Source organism: Plodia interpunctella, chromosome 10 (genome assembly GCF_027563975.2).
Source record: "Plodia interpunctella isolate USDA-ARS_2022_Savannah chromosome 10, ilPloInte3.2, whole genome shotgun sequence".
In the NCBI taxonomy this organism is placed as follows: domain Eukaryota; kingdom Metazoa; phylum Arthropoda; class Insecta; order Lepidoptera; family Pyralidae; genus Plodia; species Plodia interpunctella.
Window position 1 is genome coordinate 1,635,840 of NC_071303.1, and position 19,767 is coordinate 1,655,606.

General features: G+C 34.9%; 1 protein-coding gene across 5 annotated transcripts in view; it reads left to right on the plus strand.

Moving 5' to 3' along the window:
- LOC128672913 (mitochondrial cardiolipin hydrolase-like) overlaps positions 1-19,767 on the plus strand; it is a 125,404-nt gene that overhangs the window by 2,852 nt on the left and 102,785 nt on the right. For all 5 annotated transcript variants that reach the window (XM_053750434.2, XM_053750431.2, XM_053750432.2 and 2 more), the window contains one exon: positions 299-556. The gene's annotated coding sequence lies outside the window, so the exon portion shown is untranslated. The remainder of the gene's footprint in view (positions 1-298; positions 557-19,767) is intronic.

Genomic DNA, 19,767 nt, shown 5'->3' on the forward strand with positions numbered 1-19,767 from the left:
TTATTTTTAATATTAGACAGCAATTAATCAATCAAAAGAGATGCTATATTATAAGGTAGATACTAAAAATAGTTGTTTATAACATTATCTCAATGCCACATGCATATTGTTTGATTAAAATTAGGTTATAGATGTATGGAGTTGCATACTGCAGTATATTCCATCATCTCTAGATGAATTGTAACCTAAATAAATCATTTTTAATTTTACTTCTTATTCTATAATATTGCAATTAATTATTATGCTCTCTCTATTATTTGAAAACAAATAACCTAATTATTAACCATCTTTGTTTCAGATGAATGCACCAATGATGCAATATACCCAGTGCAGTGTTATTAGTGCCACAGATGATCAAGTGGATTTTAATTGTAGAATTTATTGTGCAATCGACCATTTTAATAGGTGAAAATAAAATGTGAACTGCAAGTTATTAAAAAAATAAATTATGTGAAGTGTGCCCATTGGATGCAGTGATCTTCGTTAGATGGCGCTGTTGGGATTATTGCTAAGCAAGTGAAATGCTTGTCTTGCTATTCACCGCTAGGTGGCGCTGGTAAGTAAAGCATGCTTTGTGTTCAACACTCTGAAGTTTCTTCTTGCCGCTCTGCAATAGATGGCGCTTTAGTTTAAGAGCGTGGTCAACAGAATTTCTATATAAAGTCAATAGATGGCGCCACACGTATCGTTTGCTGATCATATAATTCAACAATTTTATGTACTTACAATCTGAACAAGCTTTTGCACCTAATAATAATATAGGAATAATAATAATCTATTAAAATATTATTCTGAAAAATATATGGTTCTTACTATATTTAGGTATTATTATACAACTTTAATTTTATGAATCTCAATCTGAGCATTATATTTCGTAAGTCAACATTTTAATTAAAATTGTATGTAAACTTCGCCCATGAACCACGCAACATTTCAGGAATCCATTTCCCAAGAAACTTATTAGAATTCGAGCAGTCATTCTTTGCGGTTCCACTTAGAAACGCGTTGGAACTCGGAACGCACATGCCGTCTATCAGTCAGTCAGTTCGCCGAATTTTGGCGGTCCAACATACATTGCTATTATTTTCCTTGCGGTACATAAAGCTCACATACAAACTACGCAATGTACATTCGTTCAATTACGGTGATAGTGGCTTTAATTAAATGGAATGAAACTTTCTGCTAGTTACGTTGTCATTTCAATTAGATTCTGTGTAAAATTATTTATATCGCACGGGCTATTTCAGCTACGAATAATTAGGTACAATTTTGAAAATGTTTTTGGGCTTGTAAGATCAGGATGTTACAGTCACAATCTAATTAAATCATAGTACAACGACATTACAGATCTCTAACTTTATTTTGGGATCTAATTTTAATTAAAAAAAATGGACGAAATGTATCTACATATCTAAATGAACTACATATCCTCCCGTGGATGTCGTACGGCCCACTCGAGTAAGGGATGAAAAGCCTTAACTGAAAGCCTTCAAATAGCCTTCACAAATATTCCACATAGGGATCAATGCTCTTATCTTTTTGGTTGTTACATATATTATATATTCTTATATGTTACTAGCTTTTGCCCACAATTTCATATGTGAGTAAAAATCCGTTTCCCGTGGGAATTTCAGGAAATCCCTTCTTAGTGCTCCCTACACTTTCCTGGGAACCTACACACCAAATTTCAGCTTTCTACGCCCAGTAGTTTCGGCTGTGCGTTGTCTGTCAGTCAGTCACTCAGTAACGCAAGAGTTATATTTGTATATGTATTATGAAGAAATGAATGCACAGCCTATACCACACTATAATAAGAATATACGTGGGTGCTTGTATGTACTAAAATTACCTAACTTTTTGTAAAAATAGCACGCCCACAATAGCAATCTCCCGGAGCGCAAAGGAACTAATGTCCTTGTACACGTTATTAAAACCTTTATAAAACTTTTATTTACCACTGTAATATACAAAAACGCTTAAAAGCCGCTTAATAATCGAATAAGCATAACTTATCAATTGTAAAGACCCGAAGTCGTAAAAATGGCGTTTAGCTAGATCGTTAAATTCAAAAATAGCTACTCCATAGGTCCTTAAATAGATCACACAAAAGTAATACAAACAGTGACTTGTTTGGACTATTATCAATCCCTTTTTGTGTGCCTCATTCTTGCACATGACAATGATGATCGCCGTACATTGCATTTTTTGTCTTGTGTCAATGCGAAGCTGATATTAAAACTAAGCAATGTACTAAGTCCTTATCCTTACTAATATTATAGATGCGAAAGTAAGTTTATTTGTTTGTTACCTCTTCACGCTCTATCTTCTCAACAAATCTTCTGGAAATTTTGCATACATGCAGTTTGAAATATGGAGAAGGTCACCTCTCATCCCGGAAAAATACCTGTTCCCGTGGGAAATTAACGCGGGCGAAGCCGCGGGCAAAACCTAGTACACAATAAATGGCGCAATGTTGGGCGTTTACACTCGGCTTTACACCAGCAGAATACGTATTGGGTTGTCTTGTTTTATTGCGTTTTAAAGACGAAAGTGGAAAAATATTAATAGCAGGATGTGAGTCGTAAAAGTGGCGCTTTCTTGTAGCTTTATCAGTAAACAGATATAAGTATTCTTGTCTCGTTGGTTGCTGCTTTCTTGCGGCATCATTTCAATGGTTTTCTTCTATTTCACTTCTAATATAACGTTTACAGACTTAGATCACAACTGAATAACAATAGTTTTATATAATTAAAACATGTTATATTTAATTATAATTGAAACTAATGATTAACTATTTTAGAAAACATCTTTCATAAAAGGTGCGTGACATGTGAAAGCCGCAACGGACCTATAAAGTACTTTTAAATAAACGTTGACTTTGAGCCCTTAATAAATTCAGGTGATAAGAACTTTACTTTGGTTATTTTTCACTTACATATTTTTTCCGCCAAACGAAACGTTATTACGAAAAATGTATAACATGTTTTGTATATACACTTATTATTCCAGATCAGAGAAAATTTTCATTTTACTTTCACACTAATTATAAGCGACAAGCTGTAGTTCACTAGTTGATATCTTTTTAATTTTTTGTTATTAGTTTTTTTTTTAATTAACGAATTCTCAACATGGCGTCTTATTAAAATTGTAAATGGTTTTAAACATGACATGACCTCAATGGCCCGCGGCCTGCCCGATTAGTCGCTTTAAAGTCAAAAACCTTTATATATCAACATTACCATTTTGAATAAGTTTTATGTTCTTCCTTCGATTATCCGTAGCTGGCCAACATCCTGTGTTGCACCCCATTGCAGCCACTGTTTGTAAATATTAAACATTTTATATGTTAAAGAGTACGTGACTCATGTAGGGAAATTAAAATGTGACTTTAAAACAGGCGCGTTGTTGCTACACACAGTTGCTACATTAAACTTTTGTCAGTCGCCATATTTTAGAAATTTATTTTAACTCATTTATTTTTACAATCGCGACATGTATTTTATTGAAAAATTGAAGATCGAGATTTTCAATATCTTTGTATATTATATACCTATATGTAACCCATGTTTAACTGAAATGAGTAAATGTATTTACTAACGATGTAAAGTTTGTTCATCTTTCAGTTTCATGTAAAAAAAAATCTCTATTTAAAATTGTTTGAAGAATCTTTTAGGCTGGTAGTGATAAAAATATCTTATGCTGTAAAAAGTGTTATATTGGATATTTATTGATGTACCCAATAAATAACGTAACTAATACAAAAAAATATATAATATCACATTATTCCGCATATAGTTACTGCGTATTAATATATAAATTGATTAGATGAGGTTGGGGGTCACAAGATAAATATAACCAAAACCTTACCTATAATGGAACCTAGAAAGTTGGAAGTATAATTTAATACTCCAGTATATTTCAGTTTTACAGTATCACTTTTTATCCCTTACGGGGTAGACGAAGCCAAGAGTTACCGACTTAACAGGGTGATTTCTTATGCCAATGTATAAGAAATTACCGTGTAGTCTTTTTTCCACATGCTCAGTTGACAGTACTGAACAACTTTTCATATGGAAGCAAACTCGAAATCGCGAAAAATGATCAGCTATATATTTTCCGCAACTTAGGTATTTAATTTTGTATAGAACAGCTGATTATTTTTTCGCGATTTCGGAGTTACCCCCATACTAAAAGTTGTTCAGAATCATGGACTGAGCATGTAGACAGAATATTGCCAATGTATAAAGTCTCCCTGTATTTAGCTGTACAGGTGTGGTTAGTAGAATTGAGATTCAATAATGATCAGTTACTAGCCTATGAGAATCTCCAGTTTGTAGCCCATTCGGCATTCCCTTGATTTACATGTATGCAAAGTAGGTGTTTTATTACCTACGTATATAAATAGTTCAGTTTGTCCATCTCAATTCAAATCAAATTCAGGACTGTCCGTCGCCGCAATAATATGCAACGTCCGTAATACAGATTTAATAGTAACTACGTGTAGTAATACTCTATGGGCAGTAAAATTGTGCTCCAACACAATACCATGGATGTCCCTGAATCTCAGTACTTACGTTTTATTGCTAGGGAGTAAGCATAATAATAGAGTCTGCCCCTCATCGGGTTCATATTCACTTACTCATATAATTTACGATCAATTTGTAAAAGTGGCCGTTTTATGACACTCTAAGGATACGAGGCTCCTCGCAATAAAGCCCCTTTCTAATGTCTGCAGCCGTTCGAAGAAACTGCATTCGCAACGCTCCAGATTCGCATTGTCAATAGACGCATAATTGAATTTTACGTTTTCTATAACAGTAACATCACCTGCATGAGGCTATCTTTAAAAAAATAGATCCCCTGCAGTATTTCGCTTCTCGTTACTCAATGTCTTGTATTTTTTTCCATCACAGATCAGTCTATGAGTGCAGTTCCGTATTGTCCAATTAGGGCTCTATTTATGGGGGATAATGGTGATTTATGAATGATCCATTATGGCGGATACAGCGTTTTGATTTCGGCAGAAGCGGCGTCTTCCCGCCAGGTGCGACTTGGGATTTTTTTCGTTTGGATCTTTGTTCGATCGAGCTTCGGTTTCGTTTCGTTTCACAATGGATGCGAGATTTGCACAAAAACGTCTTATAAGAAGGGGGATTTGAATTGAAAAAAAAAATTGTGCACGGCAGCGGTGCAGCAGGGCGAAGCGGCTAGCGCGGTCGCGTGCCGGTACACTATTTTATGATACGTTTTTATAATCTCCATGCGACGTGTCTTTTCTTATTCTATTTTTTTCTATGCTCCCGAGTCCAGAGTTCATTTATTATTTAATCATTTTTGAATAACAATACGCGGAATTTGAAATGCTTATTTTATAACCGGAGTTGTTTTAACTCTTGTGCCTTTTCCTTATTTTTTCAAGGCGTTTGGAGAACAATGTTGCTCGGTTGAATCGTAAAACATCTGCCTCGGGCCGTAGAACTTTGTGGGTCTTTTGCAATACAAAGATTTTTAATCCTTTCTTCTCGCTCCGGTTTTTTGTTTGCAAACTCCGTTTGTCGTGAAATTTTGTCTGTCATAGCGCGAAAACGGAGTTTAATCGGTAGATTTGTTATTTGTTGAATGAGTCGTAATTATATGAATTAAAGGAGCGTAAATTACTCAAAGTAACTGCGTACACGCTAATAAACTTAAATTGTCAACGAGTGTGCAGGTTTCCCCGTGATGTTTTCCTTCACCGGGAGCAAGAGATGGTCTATGAAAACTACAAGATGCTACAAATGCGGTGTACAATTTGATGGACTTCGCGCATTTAACCAGGCCTGGCATTCAAAATAGACTATACAGCGTGGAAGGTACAACTGAACTAGCAACATTAATCGCAAAAAGTCAAATAAAAACTCATCAAAAATGTTTATTAAAAAGTATCGAAATTCTGTGTCATAGTGGATGACAAAAAACCAGTTTCTAATTCGTTAATTGTACTCGTCAATAAAATGTCAAAAATCACTTATAAATTCTTATATTATTCAGGATTTATTGAATCGCCGCGTCGAGCTGTGTAACAAACACGTCAGATTATTTTTTTTATTGCCCAACATTGAATGACATAAATGGGATTTGATCGCATTCGGTTCAGTTCGGTGATGAATGAAAAGGTGATTGTGGGAATTTTATGGACTTGACAGTTTTGCTACATCTCATTTTTGACAAGTCCCGCCGTTTGCTGCTGTCGACTGATCAAATAGAAATGTTCTCTTTTTTTCTTTACCAAGTAGGGCAAAGTAATGTAAATTTCATTAAAAAAAAATACTCTTTTTTGCAATTAAAGAAAGAAATTCATGTGTCACAAAAATCCAATCGTATATCGCAATTTTTATTATATATATATATATATATATTTAATTAACATTACAATCGTAATAACTACAAATACGAGAAAATTTTGATACAATCTCACACTAACTTCACCTCGAAGTTGCATTCCCGTTGTAGTAACTTCGGGACTACATACTTATTGAATGTGACTAGCAGACACAAAAATAATTTTCCAAAATGGACCACCTTCTTCCTAAGATAAGCGCGTCTTCAGATTACATAATCATTAATCATTAGTAAAGATTTCCTTCAGTGGTTCACCTGCTTGAATCCGTTAAATAAATACATATCAAAAGAACTTCAAACGTCACTTTTAAATATTAATTTAATGCAACTCTCTTGAAAAACGTCGTAATTAGCTACTGGATATCCGTTGTTTTTTATGACACAAGTTACTGTACCTGTATGCCTATTGATTAGATTTTGTACATAACGATGTGCGCTACCGTCAATTTAGTCAATTTAATGGTAGACAAGAAAAAAACGCATATTCTCTGGCATTAAGCGTATAATCTGCAATTATGGTTTGTTTACATTTGGCGAGTTGCTACTACTTACTAACCTGTTAGTAAACGTACTTTGTCGTTTCAATTGCTCTTATTATTTATTATGTACTCTCTTATCTTTATGTTTTTTCTGGGTGCATTTAGGGCTGTAACACCGAGAAGCCCGGAAAGAGCGTAAAGAATATAAAACCATAAATTTTTAAAGACTGCTGCGATTTTATAAAAAAATTCTTATGGTCCTTACGATTCAAATGGTGAATGGAAAGAAAATGATCAAATTGACGAGACGTGCGTTTAACTTGCATCGTGTAAACCAACATTTACGGCCACGGATCATAAATTACTCAAAGTATATTTTTAGAACACGCCAATTATCTTTATTATTAGATCCAGCTTAATAAAGTTGATTGACCGAATTTTTAAAAACAACTTGAAGCATTGCCCTCTAAAAAATATTTTACATATCGCAACACAGCATTTTATTGTTATTCGATTTAAGTTTTATTTATTCCTTACATTAAATTTATTGTTGTCAGTTGGTTCTTATATAAGTAATAAGTCTTAATATTTTGAGAGACATTAAGTAATTATCATGCAATGCCAATACGAACTCGATAAAATATCCGACTTGTACTTAAAATAGAAGTATAGTGCTTCGCACAAGTGCCTGAGTTCGATTTTCAGTTGTGGCATTTTTTTTTACATATTTTGTCTTTGTTCTACGTCTGTGCCACTGAACTTTATCTATTGTCTGTGCCCATCGCACCCACGTCATGCTGGACCATATTGTGATGCTGGCTGCAGTATAAGCATCTGCAAAAAAGATCATTACATCTTTCCGTGGATGTCTTACCAAGGGATAAAAGGCATTGAAAGCTGATAGACAACAAGAGTATTCTCTAATATGGTCAACATCATGCAGACGGCCGATCGTAAAATCTCGGGCGAATTTCGGAAATGTGTTTTTACAAAGAGACATCTCAGTCGGAAATATAACCGACACGCAAGAACGAGAGTTGGTCATAGTGTGTGTTTCTTCAACAAGAATAACATTTAGTGAAAATTCCATAAAAATCTGCCCAATGCAAGTTCAACTTATTCGGGTGGCAACAGGGCATTGTTAACTCGAAAATTAATTATTGCTATTGCAATTGCAATTTTATGTAAAGCCGTCGTGTTTGATCGCGTACGGTTCGCGTGTGTACGCGGTTCCGTCACAAAATGTCGATATAGCAGAAACTATTTTTATGAAACAAATAGCGACCCGTCCGGTTTCGCTCGGGTAAAAACAAAATCTTAACAAATATTAGAAATGCGAAAGCAAGTTCGTTTGTTACCTTTTCACGCTCTATCTACTCAATCAATCTTCTTGAAATTTTGCATACATGCAGTTTGAAGTATGAAGAAGGACATAGGTTACCTTTCATCCCGGAAAATTAACGCAAGCGAAGCCGTGGACAAAAGCTCGTAAATTATATACCCAAACCTTCCTCAGGAATCACACTATCTATTGGTGCAAACCACATGAAAATTCGTGCAGTAGTTTTTGAGTTTATCGCGAACAGACAGACGTTTTTTTTTGTTATTAATGTGTTTGTACGAAGTGGAGACGAAAATTTAAGAAAGCTGATCTGGGCTCCGACGCTCGACGGCTGAGGAAGGAACCGGAAAAAAGCTCAGATACGGTTGGTAGTCGTAAAAATAATATCAGATGCTTTTAGGCGATTTGTATAAAATCTGACAACAATATTTAACAATTGCGTAACACACACGAAAAAAAAGGTAATTTACAGAATGTGTGTTTTTCGTTATTAGAATATTGATAGAGAAACATTGTTTGGCGAAACTATTTTAACATCGAAGCTTAGCATTAGGCATTTTATTTAATTATTATGTACTTAAACTGACAGTAAATATATATGATCGAGATTATAATGACTAAAATATTATTTAGGTGCCCTCTATAAAATAAATTATCGTTCGCTAAAATAAATAACGCAAAATCCAATTTAACATGAAATATTTGATGACACGCACTTAAGGATGGAATGAAATAAATGCATGTAATAAACCTTGGGTGTAAAAAGCAAGCCACATTATTATACTCTCTGTATTTTATATTCCCGTATAGCTAAATATTTATGTATCAGTTTATTAAATATTAATAATGATCGTAACACGCCATAACGTCTAGACGGGAAGTAGTAGCGTTTTTTATGGCTTAAATAAAATCTGAATGCTCCCCTTTGTCAAAACTCGAGGGCTGAAACCGGTTATGGCTGGTGCGAACCGGTCGTTTGCCAAATTAATTGGTGGATTACTGCTTATTAGTTAGAGGATTAGCGGATTTACACTCATGCGACTGTCGCTCTGGATTGGTTTTGATATAAGAAACCGCATTGAAATCTGTAGCGTAGTTTGAAATTTGCGAAAAATAGAATTGATAGTAAATTTATTTACATTATCTATGTATTTTTTTATTGATCTAAGATTTCGCATGATTTGTACTTATTAGGTAATTATCTGCACACCGGGGCTTCGCTCCCGAGGGAATTTCTGGATAAAAGTACTATATGTCTTATTCCAGATTATATTCTACCGGTGTAGGCATGTACCAATTTTTATAACAATTCATCCAGTAGTTTTTGCGCGAAAGAATGCTAATTGAAACAATTATGATATTGAATGTGAAGTTAATCTTTAAGTAGTTATGCACAAAATACGAGTATCATAAATCTTTTGTTACACACACACTATAACGGTACAACGATTAACTAATATTTTTGTAAATCCACTATTCAAAAACTATTAAATTCAAAAACAAAAACAGTTACCACGGAAGCAGACACCGCAACTAAAACTTTTAGTTAAAGGAGACGTTGTTAAAATCCCTCCCTCAAAGTCTAACCCAAAACTTAAACGCCAAATATACGAGCTATAAAAAACTGTTTACCTTACGTTTGGCGCTATATTAATCGACAGGTCCCGGGTTCAGTTCTCGTGTCGGGACAAATATTTGAACGCGTAAAACAAGTGCTTGATCTACTCCCGCTGTTTGTCATTACCGTGTTTTTAAGACAATGGCGGCGCCGGCGTAGGAAATGTTTTATACCTTTTTGTTTAGAAGGGTTAAAAAGGGTGAATAAATGGATAACGGTTTCGAAAAATGTGTTTTTTAAATTCAGACTGGATTTTAGAGTAAAGTAGGAATAATTTAATTATCGTACGAAGCAATACAATGTATAGTATGACTACTTTCCAACTAAGTCAAATTAGATTTTTTTTTTCTAATATATTTTAAGTCACAAATTGACAATTACAAAACGCTCAAGTACAATTATGCTGTTTTTTTCATAATGTAAAGAATAGAAAAGTGAATAAAAATATTTTCATGGCCAACGTTTTATGTTTACAATTTGTAAGAAACATTTACCACGAGTGAATCCTGCAGTATCGTGACTTAATAATATTATATACATAGGTAAATAAGTAGACGTAAACAACTTTTCCGAAATTTTCTTAGAAATTGTATAATGGAGCCAGTTTAAGTTATTTTGTTCGACTTTTTTTATAGTTTATATGTATCAACTGAGCTAAAATTTTCCACCGTATTGATTTATCAAACATTTTAGTATCTTCTTCCATTTCGATAGCAAATCTACTAACGCGCTATTGGATATTAAATATTATCTTGCCAGAGTCGAGCCACTTCGATGTCTTCACCAGAAGCTGCTATCAATTCAGCTCGAGTACAGATTAATTGACATTTTAATATGAAAAATAAAGTTTTTGGGGCGTTTTGGTAAGCCCAATATGTCGCTCAAATCAATTTGTTGTTCTTATATTATCTTGGGTGTTACTTTGTGATTATCACTGATGATTTATATGATCTGAGGCGCTTTTAAAATACATCATTAAACTTTCGTCTGGTCGCTTATTGAGTACATGAAAATCGTCAGAATAAAACTCGTTCCGCCCTTGACAACATTGAAACGTTTCAAGTGTAAATACATTTATAGACCATATCTGAACTTATGATCCCTAATAAATATTATCTATGGCCTACTTTAGATAATTTGCCTTCCTGAATGATACAAATTGGAAAACTACATATCACGCTGTTGGACGTAAGTCTGTTTGTGTCATTTAAGGCTATCGTAAGGTCAAGTGATACCAATTTGAGTGCGCAACACTGATTTCGTTGTTTATTTTAGGTTGTTATATTTTTGGATTTCCCTAGATTCGACTTGTTGCAGATCAATTCTAGACTGAAATGTCAGTTTTTATTTAGGGTAATCTTTTCAATTTAGGGTAATCTTTTTCTTGTCGCTGTTGCGTATGCTGTAAAACCCGCGTTAGCTTAAAAAATATCTTATCCTTTAGTCGTTTATTGGTGGTATTGAATAGTTTTGTCTGAAACAATGAAGTTAGTGAACGCACATAATTTTGTATGAGAAGTTGCATTTTCTTTAAATTTGGTGGATAACAGCATGCCTTGACTATGAGAAAAATTGAATTTATGTAGAAAATACTATTGCGCTTTCTGTAGTGATAAGATCGTATTAAGTATAGTTTCAGTTAATAAGTAAATGATTTTCACGGTAGCTTGCTTCAATTTTAAGATTGTGAAACGGTTGCCTTAGTATAAAAGCTTCACTCGAAAAAGCCTAAAAGCATGAAGAAATACATTACATTGTGTTGACATTCCTGTTGTCACATCCACAATCAATTCGCATCTCTCAAAAAAAAATATATTATTAACAAAAAAATCACAAAAACGTTTCGTTTCACGTTTCCCGGTACTCGTAGGCGGGCAAAAAGCTGGATTGCAACTTTTTTGGAGCTTTCAAAGCTCCATTCACGTTCGGGAGGTAGGTAATTTGAACCTCGCCGGAGGGATTTCTCACGCGTTCTCGTTTTTGGAACTGAGTTTTGGACCGCTCTTACAACGCGGCTGATGCTTGTGTGAATGCGGTTTTAAAATAAAATAATTCAGGGCTGGAAACCACCAAAAAAAATAATCTTATTTGTCAACAACACCCAAAAATAGGTATTGAATTAAACTTCATAGTTACATCGTAACATCCTTCAACGGAGATCAGGTTGTTCTTCTTCGTAAAAATTGTAACAATAACAAGTTATGCCATGGCGTGATCTGCCGCCGCAGAAGACAGCCTAAACTCAGAGTGGTTAATATAATCACAAAGTGGTTAATATAATCACATGTCAAGGAATCTAGTGGTTAGTCTCATAACTATGTATTCAATTGCCGTGTGTACTTTAGTATTTCCTTAGTTTCTATCGTCATACATTTAGTAATTAATTTACAACGTAGCATATCACGATAAGTGCCTATTTATTAGATCAAACTAACTGGCACTTTGAATAAGCCTTCAAATAAGACTCTAGAATTTTCTGGTTTCGGCGTGTCATTTTGTTCAGTTTTCCCGTTTATGTCGCTCCCGCTGTCAGTCAAACCGACGCTTTACATGTCAATCATCGGCTCAATATTAGCGGGGCATTAGCCTGCTTGTGACACGTTGGGAAAGCGAACGTTTGATTGCGATTCAGGTGGAGCTGTGTAAATATATATACCTCTATATACCTCTGTCCAACCATCAAGATGGTCATACATCTTTCTCTGTCGCTCTCATTTCGAATGAATCGGTTCATCCTGCTGTCGTATGAAGTTATATTTTACAAAGTATAGTATAACATTATTATTACTATTGGACAGTATAGTAATAATTATATATTATTTTTTTGCCCGTACACATAGCATTATCTGTATGACCCAATGGTTGACTGTTAGATAAATGCTTTCAGCACTTTTACTAATTCTATTTTGTGCAATAAATATTTTCCCTCAGACCCTTCTCTCGCCATTTTTTCTCCTGTGAATTACCCAAGTAATTTGCAATAAAAACGCGCACAAGTGCGGTTTTGGAGACCTCGCTTGGCCACATGCCTGACAACCGCATAATTCAATATTTTCTCTACCTACCAGAAGCCCACGGCCACAGACCAGACGTCATACTTTATATTTTCGAAATCATTTAAAAATTATGGTGGGTACTTACATAGTTACGTTACAGTTTCTATCTCTCGTTCTCATTTGTCTTACAAGTAAACGGCATACATAAATTAATTAATAGAGAAACATAGAGTGTGCAAGCTTCTCTTCTTGCGCAGAATGTAAAAGTCAACCAAGGGAAAGGGCTTACAAGAGATTCTTCTCATAGGCGATGGCTAGTTGAACAAACTAAAGGAGAGATTTCAAATCTTAGACTAGCAAAGAAAATTTACAAGATTTAATTACAGACAGAACCCAGCGAAAATTCCCTCTGTCTAATTCGACAGTCAAGCTTACTCGAACGGTGAAAGATATCTTGTTTGAATCGCAAAACATTTGTTAGGTGTAATCTCAAGTACCTAATACAAGTATTGTTGAATAGCTAAACACTGGTGTCAGGTTTCTACTATACTTGGAAGGTAGGTAGACTCATGTATAACAGCCGGAATAAAAGCTTAGTGCGCTTTCCGAAGCTCATCTAGAGATAAAAGCTCCATTTAGCTCTTTGACATTTGTGAGCACTTTTAAGATATGTACAACTAAACTGAATCCTTTTGGCATTGTAAATTTTGTAAAAGATCACATTATGCTATTATAGTTTGAGCGCTGAGAATACAAAATAAGGGTAGACTGAGAGCTAGGAAGTTAAAAATTCTGATATTATTATATTATTTGCCTAATTGCATCCTACTAAAAAAGTAAAATGTGTTGTTTTTGGTTCTTCGTATGTTTCACATAGAAATATGTACATACATGTCTTGTGTCTGGTCGTATGTCTCTCCTATGCCTTTGAATATATATATACGAACCGCGTCTTTCATTTTATCGTCCGCTAGAAATGGACACTGTTTGATTGACAATGTCAAAACCATCTACACTGTTCGATTTTTAATTTAAGTCCGATTTTTATATTAGCCAAAATGTGCCAGTGTTATCTATAACACACAAGAAAAAAAGAACGCAAAAAAAATTAAGCCAACTGGCTGGATCATATCTCGCTGATACCTTTTACCCAAATCTCAATGTCAAAGCTAAGGCTTAGACAAGACATTTGGCTCATCCCAAATGTACAGTAGGGTGCTTTTTTTTTATCAAATTGCGCTATAGAGGCAACACGTGCTGTCGAGGTATTATGGGACGGACGAGCCTTTGTTCGATATAGTTTTGATATGACGTATGGTCGTAGGGTGGCGAAGTTAGTCGAAAGTACGGGATATTGTTTAGGGATTTTGGTTGTTTAGCTTGGCTTTGTTATGTAGAGATTTGAATTTGGAATCCTTAAAAAGATTTGATAAATAACTATAATTTGTTGTCTTAGTTCGGTGTACATTTCAAAATAAAGATTTGAACGGATTTTTGCAAACAGTACCATAATTTCTAAAACTAGATTAATTGAGTTTGTGTGTTGAATATTTTATTGTTATTGAAATACATGAATATATGATGTTCTGTTAAATATTTATATATATCTTACTTTATTTAAATACCGGTCGCAGTGATAGTACCCTACGATTTAGAAATACACATTGGAATTATTATTTCAATTAAGAGACATTAATGAAAGCAAAACTTAAACCGTTTCGCCAAAATTAAGATATTAAATTCGATCTGTCCGCTCTTTCGCCAACGTCTGCTCGCCATAGCCTAAAGAAAACGACCGACGGCTGCGACATATGGCAAGCCCTGTTGCTCCCCATTCTATTGGCCATCTCGTCGAAGATCCAATTTTTTTCTAGTCTCAAACTGATTGTGATCGCTGCCATTGTAATGCATTGTGCCCACGGGTGCATTGTCCGGAGAAATTCAGCGATTCTTAGGCAAATTGCAATTTTTCTTTCGGCGTTACATTTCTGCGAATACTGTGGGAACTGTGATCCCGGATTAGGATCCCGGATTATGAGGGTTTCCGACTACAAAGAGCGTTTGATTATGTTCTTGTGCTTTTTTCCATTTGGCGACTTAAACTCTGTATAGTTTTTGGAATTGGGGATCGGTTTTTGCAAGCTTATTTCAAAGTAATGAACAGAATTTGTTTATAAGTTGCAATTTATGGTGAGAAATATTTTGAAAACTACATTTTGTAATTCAAAGCGTTCGTTTAGTATCACGTAAATGCAGATTTCAAAAATCTATACGATGATACTATTGGTTAGGCTTTCACATGAAATCCTAAACGCACCTCTGTGTTTTCGTCGATAAAACATCATCAACCGCTGTAAAACGTTAAGAATTAAAAAAAATGTAAAGACAGAGACAGTCGAGGATTTAAAAATTCAAACATCGTTCATGAAAATGTTCTCGCCGACTTAGCACTCCATATTCAAATCCTTCGTGTTTATTGGTCCATAACTCCGAACCGGCGCTATTAGTCCGACATTCCATCTAGATTAAAACGATGTGCCTAACGGCCTATACGTGACGCGCATCCGGTAAAAAGTGCCCGCTAATTTTTTTAAACGACTCTTAATGATTTATTACTAAATTTCTTGTGTAATAATACATGTTGTGGAATTGGAGAAATGTCGTGAAACAAATGATGATTTGATATGTGACTAATCGAATGCGTTGGCTTGTTAGAGCGTTGATTTGTGAGTTTTATTCACTCCGTTTTACTAATATACGCCTGCGGATTTGCGTGTCTCTATATCTAGCACTGTTAGAACACTGTTAGCACTGTTAGTTTATTTGTATAAAGAACCCAAATTTCATTATAAAATCATGATAATTGTTTCCGCCATTTTCATGTTGACTACATCATTGTCAGTGACTACAGATTTATTTTTCTATAATTTCTATTACCAATTTCTTGCTCAACTTGATACAAAAAGAACCTCTTATTATTTGAACTTAAAAACACGTATCTACTCTTTGTCATGATTACAAATCGATTATCACTCATAACACGAGTTACATTGCGCGGTTATAGCATTCCATTTTCATTCTAACTTACTTCTAGTGAATAATGTAAATTGTTTAGTTTGTCATAGCTGCGGTTGTGTGATATGGGTAGAATGATATCGTTTAGTGTAAATCTTGTAAAGGTCCAATGGGGATGAAGACCAGTCCAGATGTGTCGGGACTCGGGACACGTTATCGTATGTACGTGACCAGTCTGTTCGATTGTCGACATTATCTCTTAAACAACCCCTTTTCTTTTATGACAGTCTTTGTATAAAGATGGTGTTTTTATATTCGAAGTTGTAACTGTACGTGACTTTTTGAATATCTAACACCTACAACTTTTTGTCATAAGAAATCGTAAATAGATTAACTTTTCATTTTGATATTGGATTTTGAATTTTTGATCGTATCTATCTCAGTATTGTTGTTAGCTAGTTTTCATATCATTATTAGGTCAGCCGGTGTGATTATGCTGATTATACTTACCATCTAAACTATCATAATCCTAAAATTTAGAATTTAACCAGAAGTTGTCATCGAGTTCGTCTATGCATTATTGTTTCAGCGGGAGAGATTTAATCTAGAAAATACCAGTTAAAACCGGACACAGCTAGTCCGAGCGAAAACCTTATACAACATAAACTGAGTTTACTTCACTGCCGAGATTAAGCAATAAATAAACACATAATAAGACGTCCAAAACTGAGCTAGTACACAATTGCAGCAGTAAACTGCTCGTTGGGTTGTATCGAGATCGTAAACTTTACTGCACAGACGAGCTAACATTCGTGGTTGGTATTACGCGCACGTTGACGTACAAACTTGCCAACTATCTTTGTTATTTGAGAGCCGGACTCTTGGGCTATGTTTCGCGTAAGTGCTGCATTTACTGCCGAAGCGACAGCCTCTCCTAGGCAATGAGCACTCTCATTTAGCTTTATTAGTTCTTTGAAAGCCATCGATTATTTTATTGATGTAAGTAAAGTAAGCTAACGTTTTATTAAAATCAATCTAGCTGTTTAGACGTGGTGGTAGAAGCTTTGTCTTCTTGACCTTTTTTTGCACGGTATGTTAACTTCTTCTATTTAGCTGTGTCACTTACCATTTCACTTAAAGACTTCTACTCATTCATTCCCCAAATCTACTTCTTCCAAGGTATCAGATAAATATCTCATAAAATATTATTATGGATAGGAATATAAAATTTTTTACGTTGAAGGCTGTGGTATTTTACTCATTTGGTCGTCTTGAATACACCCTAGGGCAGAAATTACCAAAGCCACCAAATGGTGAACTATTCGCATGGAATTCTGGCATTCCCTTTGACCTTCGGAAGCATCTTCAGCGGTTGCATTGACCCTTTGATGTGTTAAATAAAGTTTGGCTGCGGTTTTGTTTACCTGAAATACCTAATGTAACTCATTTTGTTCATGATTACGTGTGCCTGAAATAAAGCCGTTCGTTTTGTTGTTCTAAACAAAAAAAAAACAGAATCGTTGGGCTAAGCTGCTTACTTACGTATAATTTTTGCCCCTTATTTATTTTAACTTTTTCGTCTTCTTAAATATACTAAATAAGACAAACTCTCACTCTCTCATTTGAGTGCATTTCCGTTTTCTTCCTAAACAAATTCTCCGTGTTCGGAGCCCAAGCTTCGTTTCCTTCTTTATCCTTTGTTTGTCTTTCAGACTGATGGCTTGCTCATAATCCAAACACAACCAACCAAACGAGCATTTAGCAGTAAATAAGCATAAATTCAATTTCATTGCAAATCCCGACGACTCCCAGTATGTGTTCGCTTATAAATGCGCTATTTTCTCATAAACCCCATGTTATGGCGTGTCTGCCACCCATGGAATGCAGACGGCCCTTTCTATTGTAATGATAACGCGCCTTTATTGACAATTTCAGATGTATTCTATGTTGATCCGTTTGAGGGACGTTTTCGAGTTTTCAAAACTATCCAAATCACTTTTCCTGCCATGAAACTTTTATCGTGCTTTTATTATCTTGTTACGATAATCGCGTAGATCCTGTGAAATATTGGCAATTCAAATTAACATTATTTATTTAATTTCAAACGTTGTCACTCTCTCATCCAATCGTATTCCCGGTTTCTTCCTCAGCCGTTGATCGGAGCCCAATTTAAAGCTTTGTCTTTTTTTAAATATCTTCTACGCGGGAACAATGTTGCGGTAAAACCTAGTTATAATGTAAAAGATTTGCTATCAACTGAAATTTATCGGTATTATTTATTACCAATTGAACTCATATCATCCAATTGGTTTCGATTCCAATACATTTCTTACTAGAATTTATTTGTTTTGTCTAGGTATTAATTCGCAGACAAATATTTTATCTTCAATTGCCCTAAAAATGTTTGCCAATTGCGTGGCACAGACTATGTCCTATAATTATTTACGGCTGTATATTTGACTGTGTATTTGTGTAGAGTATACGTCCCTAGTCCCGCCATTACTTAGGATTAACTGCGTTAATGTGGCACTCGTATTGCCCATCCGTGCTTTTCACCTTCATGCCCCAACAGCAAAATAAAAAGAATACAGAATCAGGTTCTGCTATGACAACAGATAAACCTCAGGACCGCCACAATTTCTATTGGTCTTCACTAATATGGTTCGCTGAGTCAACACGCAAAGAGGAACTGGTTGATAGGGCCACGTCTTGCGTGTATAACAGCAAATTAGGTAGGGCACAAATGCCTTGCAATTGTAGATTCTGCCCGGTCGTGTCAGAAGGAGCAAACCTAAGAAGTCTTGGCTTTAAGTCGTCAAGGATGCTCGTGCCAACGATCTGATAACTAAAAATGCCGAAAACAAAAGTGCAGAAGTAATTATAGAAAAGCGGACCTTGGACTCCGACGCTCTCAATTTTGGCCCCGTTTTCTATTTTCAAACTGCCCTTCTGAACTCTTATTATTTTGTGCCTCCGAGGGACATTGTAAATCTTGTATATTCAAAAATAAAATGGTGCGTCTAGACACAGTAACTGTTATGAGGGGGAAAAAATAAAATCTCCTCTGTTTTTCTTTCTACCCTCTAATTCACGTGATTTGCCACTTACGCCACTTAATCTCGACGAATATTTAACTACAAAAGTTGTATTTTATGTTTCTAGACGATTTATTCGATTCTATCGCCAAATGTTGCCAGTTTTATAGCTTCGACTTACAAAATGTCTTAATTTGAATGCTATTTTATTGTTGTTATGTTTGAGTTATCGCCAGAACAAATATAATTGAACGTTGTTTAGAAATGAGATATTTTTCGTGCAGAAACGATATAAATTGTAATAGTATTTTAATATTTCTTGACCTGATAAAAATTAAATTACTTAAGTAAAGTACTCCTAGTACTTTTAAAATTGTATTGGACACTTGTTCCTGCCAAACCGTGGACTGAAATGGAATGAATGGCACCTGGGCAGCGGTGATCACTTACCATCGCGTGACCCATTTGTTCGTTTGCCGACCTATTCCATAAAAAACTTCTAAGTTATGTTTTTGTGTTATGTAATCTGCTAGTGAGTTGAAAAATAAAATAATTAATTTCGCGATGCATTTTACTCAGGAAATTAAAGATGCTCAGAGTTATCTAGACCTAAAGTTTATGTGATTTTTTTTTCTGTGTACTTTAACTTTTTATCTCACCTAACTAGGGTTACCATCTGACCGTACGCAAAATAATATTAAAATTAACAAATGTTACTAACAAAACTTTTTAGTTTTTACTTTAGTGAGTTTTATTTGTCGACCAAAAACGTTTTTACAAAAATCAGGATTTTTAACACTTGCACCCGACTTTTCGATTTAAACTGCTGGTAACCCTACACCTAACGGACGTGTTAACACGGCGGCCGCGGTTCTAAACTCTAAATATTGATTGATCGGGT